At 47.4% G+C, this 8,302-nt stretch overlaps 1 long non-coding RNA gene across 1 annotated transcript; it reads left to right on the forward strand.

The window, feature by feature from the left end:
- The first annotated feature begins 1,047 nt into the window (after nucleotides 1–1,047).
- Nucleotides 1,048–1,621, forward strand: LOC130296357 (uncharacterized). The gene is made up of 2 exons (XR_008849191.1): nucleotides 1,048–1,180; nucleotides 1,282–1,621. It is a non-coding gene; the product is annotated as an uncharacterized LOC130296357 (long non-coding RNA).
- The last annotated feature ends 6,681 nt before the right edge of the window (nucleotides 1,622–8,302 follow it).

Consider the following 8,302-nt stretch of genomic DNA (forward strand, 5'->3'; position numbering starts at 1 on the left):
GCTCTTGCCTCTCTTAGTTCCGGACTATCAAGCAGCACAAATCTCATCAGCATCAATTCAAGTCAGCTAGGCCAAAGCCTAAGATCCCACAGCCACTAAAACGTGAGTTACCAAAGCTCAAACTAACTAATCCTGTGTGACTTCTACCAGCTAAAATATTATAATTAGTAGCACAGTGGCTAGCATCAAAGCTCATTGCTTCAGAGTCCCAGCACAACCTGTGAGGAACCTGTATCCCGGTTCACTCTAGAGAGACTGTTATGTTTGAAGACTGTTGTATAAAATCCTCAAATAAAGTTCTTCAGTTTATTCATAAAATCTGCTGTGGATATTCCGTTATTCTCCCTACCGTTTCTGGGACGGTTGGCGGTAGGACTATTAACACTAAGGAAACCTCGCCCTGGCATCATGACATCTTAGGGTTAATACCAACAGACCCTACACTACCACTACAACACCTTAGACACAATTACTCTCTCCTGCCCACCACATAAAAATGAAAGAAACTATCTGGTTGCTATGGGCAACCACTTTTCCTCTTTACAGGTTTTGATAAATTTCCTCCAGTGGTTTTGGCAAAAATTACACAAAGATGGCGTCTTGGGAGAATAGAAATGAGGGCGCAGTTGTTGTGGTGTGTTTATTTTTATTTTTTACCAAATAAACCTCAAACAAAAATTGTGTCTGTTCCTAGGCTTAGGCTGGGACTAAACACAATCTATCTGTGGCGTTTTTCAAAGCCCACATTGCCTTATCTTAGGTGGTCTCCCCCCCCCCCCCCTTCCGACAGACGTCTGTCCAGCTGTTGCAAAACTACAACTCCAAGCATGCCCTGACAGCAAATGATATTACAAATACTGAGTATAAACAAATATAACACACCCACAGGGAGTAGTGTCATTTTATTTAAAAAATGCTAAAAAAAAAATCCCTTAGGTAACAGTCATGCAGAATATGTTAAAAAGCTTTTTAGGTTTCAGCCAATCAGAGAGCAGCACTGCTCAAATAGAACTCCCAGGAGGTAACAGCGTGTCACACATGTGATGTCATAACCATTGTCCACCAGAGAGCAGCACTGAGCAGAAATAACACAGCTCCTGCTCATTCTCCATCAGTGAGGGGCCGATGCTGGACACTGTAGGCGCGCGGGAATGTGAAGTTGAATACATCACTGTGATTGGTAAGTGTCACATTGTTGTGTCCAAAAGGTCTTTAGTGCAGTTCCATGTGCATTTCTATAATAACCATGTAAATAATCTATCTTTTGTTTTCCTATCTTAGATGCACTATTTCCAGGATGTGGAGTAGCATTTCCGGACTATCAAGACGTTGTAATAAGGCACATATTTCCGGACTTACAGCAAGAAGTTGGATGAAGGCATAAACCCTCGAATCACGCACATACACAGACACTTTGCCCAAATTCTAGAGGTAACCTCCTTTAGTATGCCCAGAGGAAGGGCAATACAGTAGCCATGGATTCCCTACAGGTTTCCTCCCCTCTGGAGGTTTTTCCTGTCCTGAGTTAGTTACTGTTCGCTCTTTGTGAGTGATGGAAGGTTACATAAATCCCTACACAAACATTTTATTAATAATAAAGTTCCCCTGTTTTTAAACCGTTCTTTGACTTGTTTGACTCATTTATTTTATTTCTGTCTGTGAAAAATTGTGATTTTTTTTTTTAAGTGTCCATAGCATGCCTCAGCAGGCATCACGTGCAAACCCCTGGGGGGTCCTGAGAACCCCCCCCCCCCATGTCAGCGATCAGTTCAATTCAGACCGGCGATCTGCGGCGATTCCGGGTCATACGGGTCTGCTATTCCTGCTATTGGTCGGTCAGAGACGACTGACCAATAGCAGTTTGGGGGTGGGGGAGTTAGAGTTCGGTTCCCCGCTCTGTCCACCGACTTTTGTCCTGGAAGAGTGAGGAAACTGGTGGTCATCGGCGCCACAGGTCACTTACCGGGCGGGCAGCGATGAGATATGGCTCCCTGGTGCATCTCCCTGGTGCGCGATCCTATGGAAGCCAGTGAGTTGTTGCCTAGCAACATATGGAGGGCTACAGTTAGAAGACCACTATACAGTGGTCTCTAAACTGTAGCCCTTCAGATGTTGCAAAACTACAACTCCCAGCATGCCCAGACAGCTGTTTGGGCATGCTGGGATATGTAGTATTGCAAGATTTAGAGGGGTACAGTTTGGAGATCACTGTGCAGATCAGTACATGTTGAGAGTTGCAATTTTGCAACAGCTGGAGGCACACTGGTTGGAAAATACTGAGTAAGGTAACTGGAGGGGCAAGCTGTGCATAACTAGCTTGCCCCCTGACTGGTGAGAAGTTAAGGGGTTAAGAAATATACAGGCAAGGTTTTTAGCCCCCTCCCCCGCCTGTAAAAACTTGTTGGTAACTATAGTGGTATGTCTCATGGGTGGGGGGGAAGGAGTGCACCAATCAGGGGTGTAATAGTTTCCCGGGATTTCAGGCACCCTCCCCTGGGTATTTATAGCTGTGGTGCCTCCCTTCCCCCCTCAATCTGCCCAGGACCCGGAGTTTTGACTGTTGGTATGTGTCTTCCTTTTATTTGTGGCCCGGATGGAGCAGGAGGGTGAGGGCTGGCATGCTCCATTATGGCTGAGCTGGCCTCCCCTCCTGTTGCACCCGAGACGGGTTTGGGAGGCTGGCGGACCTCTCACAGTCCCGCTCTCCTACCCACTATAGTCCCTGTGAGCCCTGTCCCGCCCGTTCCTTTTGCCCTCTTCCCTGCCCGTGGCCAAAGCCCTCTCCCCTGCCTGTGCCTGTATCCCTCCCTATGGGTGTGCTCCTTATGAGCATGCTCTGCTGTTTTCCTTGTCCCCCCCCTGTCCCCCTCCGTCTCTTTTTCCTCTTTGCGGTCCCCTCCGTCTCTTCCCCCCCCCCCCTTGGCTCTGGAGGCAGCGGCCCCTGGGGGGCTGCTGCTGTTTTAACTCCCTATGCGCAAATGGACGCTTATTAACGTCCATTTGCGCTCCTTCAGATATAATGCGCGCTCACAAGGTGAGCGCGCGTTATATCCGTGGGGTCCCGGTTGCTCTTAGCAACCAGGACCCATGCTACGCCAGACATCGCCGATCGGGCAGATGTCCGGCATTACATCTTTAGACGCGGCGATGAAGTTCATCGCCGCGTCTGAAGATGTACTTTCAAGCATCCTGGCTGCTCAGTCGGGCTGACCGGGACAATCGCGATCTAATCGCGTTGTCCTGATCAGCTGGGACGCAGCAGGAGGGTCACTTACCTGCCTCCTGCGCGTCCGCTCGTTGATTGATTGCTCCAAGCCTGAAATTCAGGCTTGAGCAATCAATCGTTGATGGCACCAATCATTGCCATGTTGATACATGGCAAGTGATCAGTGTTAGGAGCAGTGTGTGCAGGGTTGTGGCTCCTATGGAGCTATAACTTTGCAAAAAAATAAAATAAAATAAAATAAAAAGAATTAAGTCAATAAAGGTCATTTAACCCTTCAATAATAAAAGTTTGGTTTGCCCCCTTTTCCCCATCAAAAAATAAATAAATAAATAAATAATAAAAAATATATATATACATATATATATATATATATATATATATATATATATATATATGTATATAAATAAATGAAAAAAAAATAAAAATAAATCGATAAATAAATAAATAAAAGTGTATATATGTGTATGTATGTAGATATAGGTATAACTAAAAAAAATAAAAAAATAAAAAAATAAAAAAAATGTCTGGGGTATAACAATATGTCGTCGTTTGAAGTGTTCCGTCTATGGCGTGCACGCAAATATAAATAAATGAATAATTCAAATAAAATAATTTTAAATTAGAAGAAATAAATAAATATAAAATTTCATTGTACACGTGATATACATAATAAATAATATTGGTAATTTAATACACATATTGCATTTCTGTTTAGCATATTCGGTCAATTTTTCTACTGTATGTATTAATAAACGGCGTTCACAAAAAAAAAAAATTTAAAAAAATTTAAAAAAAACAATCCGAGAAAATGGCAAGGGTACTGCGGGCTCTTTTGGATTACGGCGCAAACTATTTGAGCTCTCCTATCGTCCCCTCTCATTTACCCAGCTTCTCACTCCGCCCACGCTGGCACCTCTCCCCTTACCACACCCCTCTGCCCACTGCATCTGCCCCCCCCATCACCTCTCCGCCCCGTGTTCCCAGATCTCCCCCCCCCTTCTTCCTCCTGCCTCTCCAATGCCCCCCGTGGAGGGGTAGTGAGTGTGGTGGCGGAGTGCCCGCGACCCGGCGGTCTCCGACTTACCTTGTCCCACGCCTGCGGCGGTGGTGAAGTGGTTCTTCCAGCTGTTGGCTTCTCCATCTTCTGGAATTGGTGGGTGTTCTGATGCGGGGCTTGGCCCCTTCCCCGGTTAGTGTGCTTATGGCTGCGTTCTGTGCAGTGTTCGTCCTTTTGTTTCTGTGTGTATGTTGAGTTTGGTCTCTGGTTGGGAGTTGAGTACATCTCTTCTTGGGTTCTGGCGGTAGGTCAGTGGTCTGAGCAGCCATCAGTTGAATGTGTATTTTGTGGGAGACCAGAGTTCTAATCCTGCTTTCCTCCTCTATTTCAGGGTGCTTTGGTAGGGTATCATAAAAAAGTAAAAAAAAAAAAAAAATGTTTTCTGCGGTGAGTGCTCTTTTGGCCTTAAGCTCTGGGTGGCCGGGGTTTGGCAGACTTGGCTCCTGCGGCTTGTTCCTTTTCCTGATTCGGTGGGTGCCGCCCAGTTACGGTTTTGTTTCTTTTGGTTTTCTCCCCCTTTTTGTTTGGTTTATCTCTCCGTATTTTCCCAATCTCTGGTAGGCATGGGACTTCTGTATGTCGTTTTGGGTGCTTTAGCTGATGTGTTCGGTGGGTAGGTTTCGCTTGAGTCTCCGAGGGTAGGTTTGCTTGAGTCTCTGTTTGCCTTGCCTTGTGAGTTTTTCTGTTCATGGTGGTATTCCGGAGGGCGATTCTCCTGTGCTCTGCGCTTGTGGGGGTGTGGTTTGTTGTTGCAAGGCTGACATGCAAATTGTGAAGCGTTCCATATTTGGTGCTCGCTTCGGCAGCACATATGTTAAAATTGGAACAATACTGAGTAGATTAGCATGGGTTCCGCATGCCGCGTTGGCGTTGGTCTGCTGCTTTCCTGTGGTCAGGGTGTGATTGCGTTTTCTCTGTTTTGGTTTCTTCGGGGCTCGCTAGGTGCCCTGGTTACGGTCCTTGCTGGTTTCCTGATTGTTCCACGTGGAATATGGTTCCGGGCGGAGTTTTTTCCTCCAGGTTGTCTCTGGCCGCCGAGGGTGTGTGGTATCTGTGCCCCCACATATGTGCCCCGGGTGCACTAAGGGCTGACGTTTTGGCTGGTTGGGGTTTTTTCATGTGTCGTGCAGTGGACAGGCCTGCTTTCTGTCCCCCGTTGCAGCTCACGGGAAGCTCGCTCTGTTTCCGGATGTGGGCGGTTTGGTTGGTTGTTGGTGTGGTTTGGCTTCCCAGTGGTGCTGCTGGGTAGTTTAGCCCTGGGTCTTGGTAGTCAGTGGGTTTCTGCCATGCTTGGGTTTTGTTAGCGCTTTTGCCTTGGTATTGGTTGTGGGACTTTGGGTGCTTGCTTCGGCAGCTCATGTTCTGGACTTGTAACGATACTGTGTGGGTTGGCTTGGCCCCTGCGCTTGGTAGCGCTCTAATTTGGTGTTACTTTTCTTCTTTTCTGGGGTGCTTTGAGTGATCGTGGCGTGTTGTCGGTCTGACATTCGGGGAGTTGTCACTGATATTACTCTTGCGGATTTCTTCTTGTGTTCGGCTTGTTGTGCCTAGTGCTTCGCTGTTTGGAGTTACTATTTATTTTGGGGTTGTGCTCCCTGGGGTCGGTATTGGGTGTTGACGCTTTGTCTCGTTTTTCTCTGGCAGTGGTTCCGGAGGTTGCTCCCTTGGGCGGAGTTGGAAGGTTTGCCTGTGTGGCTGGCCCGTGGGTCATCGTGGAGTTTGGTGTGTATTTCTTGGTCCGCTTTGGTGGCTCCTGCGACTTGGTCACACTCACGGTAAGGCGTTTGCGAGTGGTTGGTGGTGTGGTGGCCGGGATGTCTACAGTGGAGGGGGGTCCCGGAGGTTCCAAATGTGTCTGTGGATAGGGGATTTGTTTTTGGTACCTGGAATGCCCTTTGTAGTAACCTTCTGGGCTCTGATGTTTATTCCTATTTCGTTTTCATATGATGTGATGACGGAAGTTGACTGCTGTGTCACCTCTCCAAGGAGGTTTGAGATTTGGGCTGTGTTCTCTGTGCATCCAAATAACATTCTTAGTACATGACGCCGGGTATCTTCACCTGTTCATGTGAATCACCTTCTATTCAAAGAAAGGAGAAAACAGGTGGGTGGCTTTCCCATTGTGCTGCGACCCAGTGGGGTGCGGTTGGCGCATGGCGGGGGGTAATTTTTTCTTTTCTACTTTGTGGTTGGTGGGATGTTGGTGCGTACCTAGGGGCTGGGCCCGCGAGTGGGTGGCCTTGCTGTAGGCGAACGGTTTTTCCGATCAGTTTTGGGTCACTTGGTGGCAGCTGCGGGTCGGATTTTTGGTTGTCGCTTTTGCGTCGTTTTGCTCATCCGAGGTTTGCACTGGCTTTTTTCGGGGCTATGTGGATGGGGCACTTCCTTTCTCCTCATCTGTGACTGGGGTGTCTGTTTTTTGGGTGCCTATTTTGTGCAATTTGCGACACAGTAATAAAAAAAAAAAAATTATTAAAATTAAAGGCCCCCTTTTTTGTCCGAGACTGCTTCGGCGATCCAGGTAGCGCAGCTTGTGCTGCATGGGGGTCAGCGAATGACAGTATTTTCGGGTTGTCGTCCTATTGCTTGACGGGGCGGCCCCCCTTTTTTATTTTTTGCTCCACGCCCCCGATTATTCAGTTTCGAGTTTTTTGTCTGTTTTGGGTTTTGCTTTTCTTTGATAGGATGGGGTGTTGTGAGTTTGAGATTCGCCCTCTTTTGTATCGGGGCCGGCGGAGATGGCTTGGTTTCCGGAGAGGGTAGCGCAGCGCATGGGGCGCTGGCGATCTGCATGTTGTGTTGCTATTTTCGCCCAGTTTGATGTTTCCCATATGTGTTATGTTTTGCGAGTGGTTTTCCGCAAGGTGGTGCGAGTGCTGCGGCTCTCTTCGATGTATGGGTGAGTCTGAGAGATGTGTTCGCACAAGAGTTATTAAAAAAAATTTTTAAAAAAAAGATTAATAAATAAAATTAATGAATACAAATTTATATAAGAAATAGGTCCTGGCGGCAGGTACCTCGGTTTTTCTGGAGAGGAAACGTGTTGGGCGGTTTTCCTGGAGAGGAAATGTGTTGAGCGGATTTCCTGGAGAGGAAATGTGTTGGGCGGATTTCCTGGAGAGGAAATGTGTTGGGTGTGTCCGGGGGGCTGAAGTGGCCCCAGGTGTTGGCTATCCAGTATCTCTTGGGTGGGGGTCGGAGCCCAGTGTAGGGCTAACTGGTCTCCTCCGTGGCGGTAAGAAGACGGTGAGAGCGGGGTCAACCCGGGGTAGACCTCCACACAGGACAGTGTGGCAGCACCTCTCGGGTTGGTAAGAAGCCAATCGGTGTCTTTGTTACAGTTAAATTGTTATTTATATAAGTAATTTTATAAATAAAGCTATGGCCGATCCCCACCCATAAAAAGTTGAATTGTTGTTGTGTCAGTTATTATTTAATTAATTATTGTAATAAGGGGGAGGGGAAGTTATAGCCTGCTAGGAGCTAATTGGGTCTCAACAGTCTGGAGGGGCAAGCTGTGCTTAACTAGCTTGCCCCCTGACTGGTGAGAAGTTAAGGGGTTGAGAAATATACAGGCAAGGTTTTTAGCCCCCTCCCCCGCCTGTAAAAACTTGTTGGTAACTACAGTGGTATGTCCCATGGGTGGGGGGGGAGGAGTGCACCAATCAGGGGTGTAATAGTTTCCCGGGCTTTCAGGGGCCCTCCCCTGGGTATTTATAGCTGTGGTTCCTCCCTTCCCCCCTCAATCTGCCCAGGACCCGGAGTTTTGCCCTCCCTCCCTCCCTTTTTGTATCTCTGTTTATTGTAAGTCACAGCTTGGCGGTAAGAAGACGGTGAAAGCGGGGTCAACCCGGGGTAGACCTCCACACAAGACGGTGTGGCAGCACCTCTGGGGTTGGCAAGAAGCCAATCGGTGTCTTTGTTACAGTTAAATTGTTATTTATATAAGTAATTTTATAAATAAAGCTGTGGCCGATCCCCACCCATAAAAAGTTGAATTGTTGTTGTGTCAGTTATTA

The sequence above is a fragment of the Hyla sarda genome, chromosome 12, assembly GCF_029499605.1.
Source record: "Hyla sarda isolate aHylSar1 chromosome 12, aHylSar1.hap1, whole genome shotgun sequence".
NCBI lineage: Eukaryota > Metazoa > Chordata > Amphibia > Anura > Hylidae > Hyla > Hyla sarda.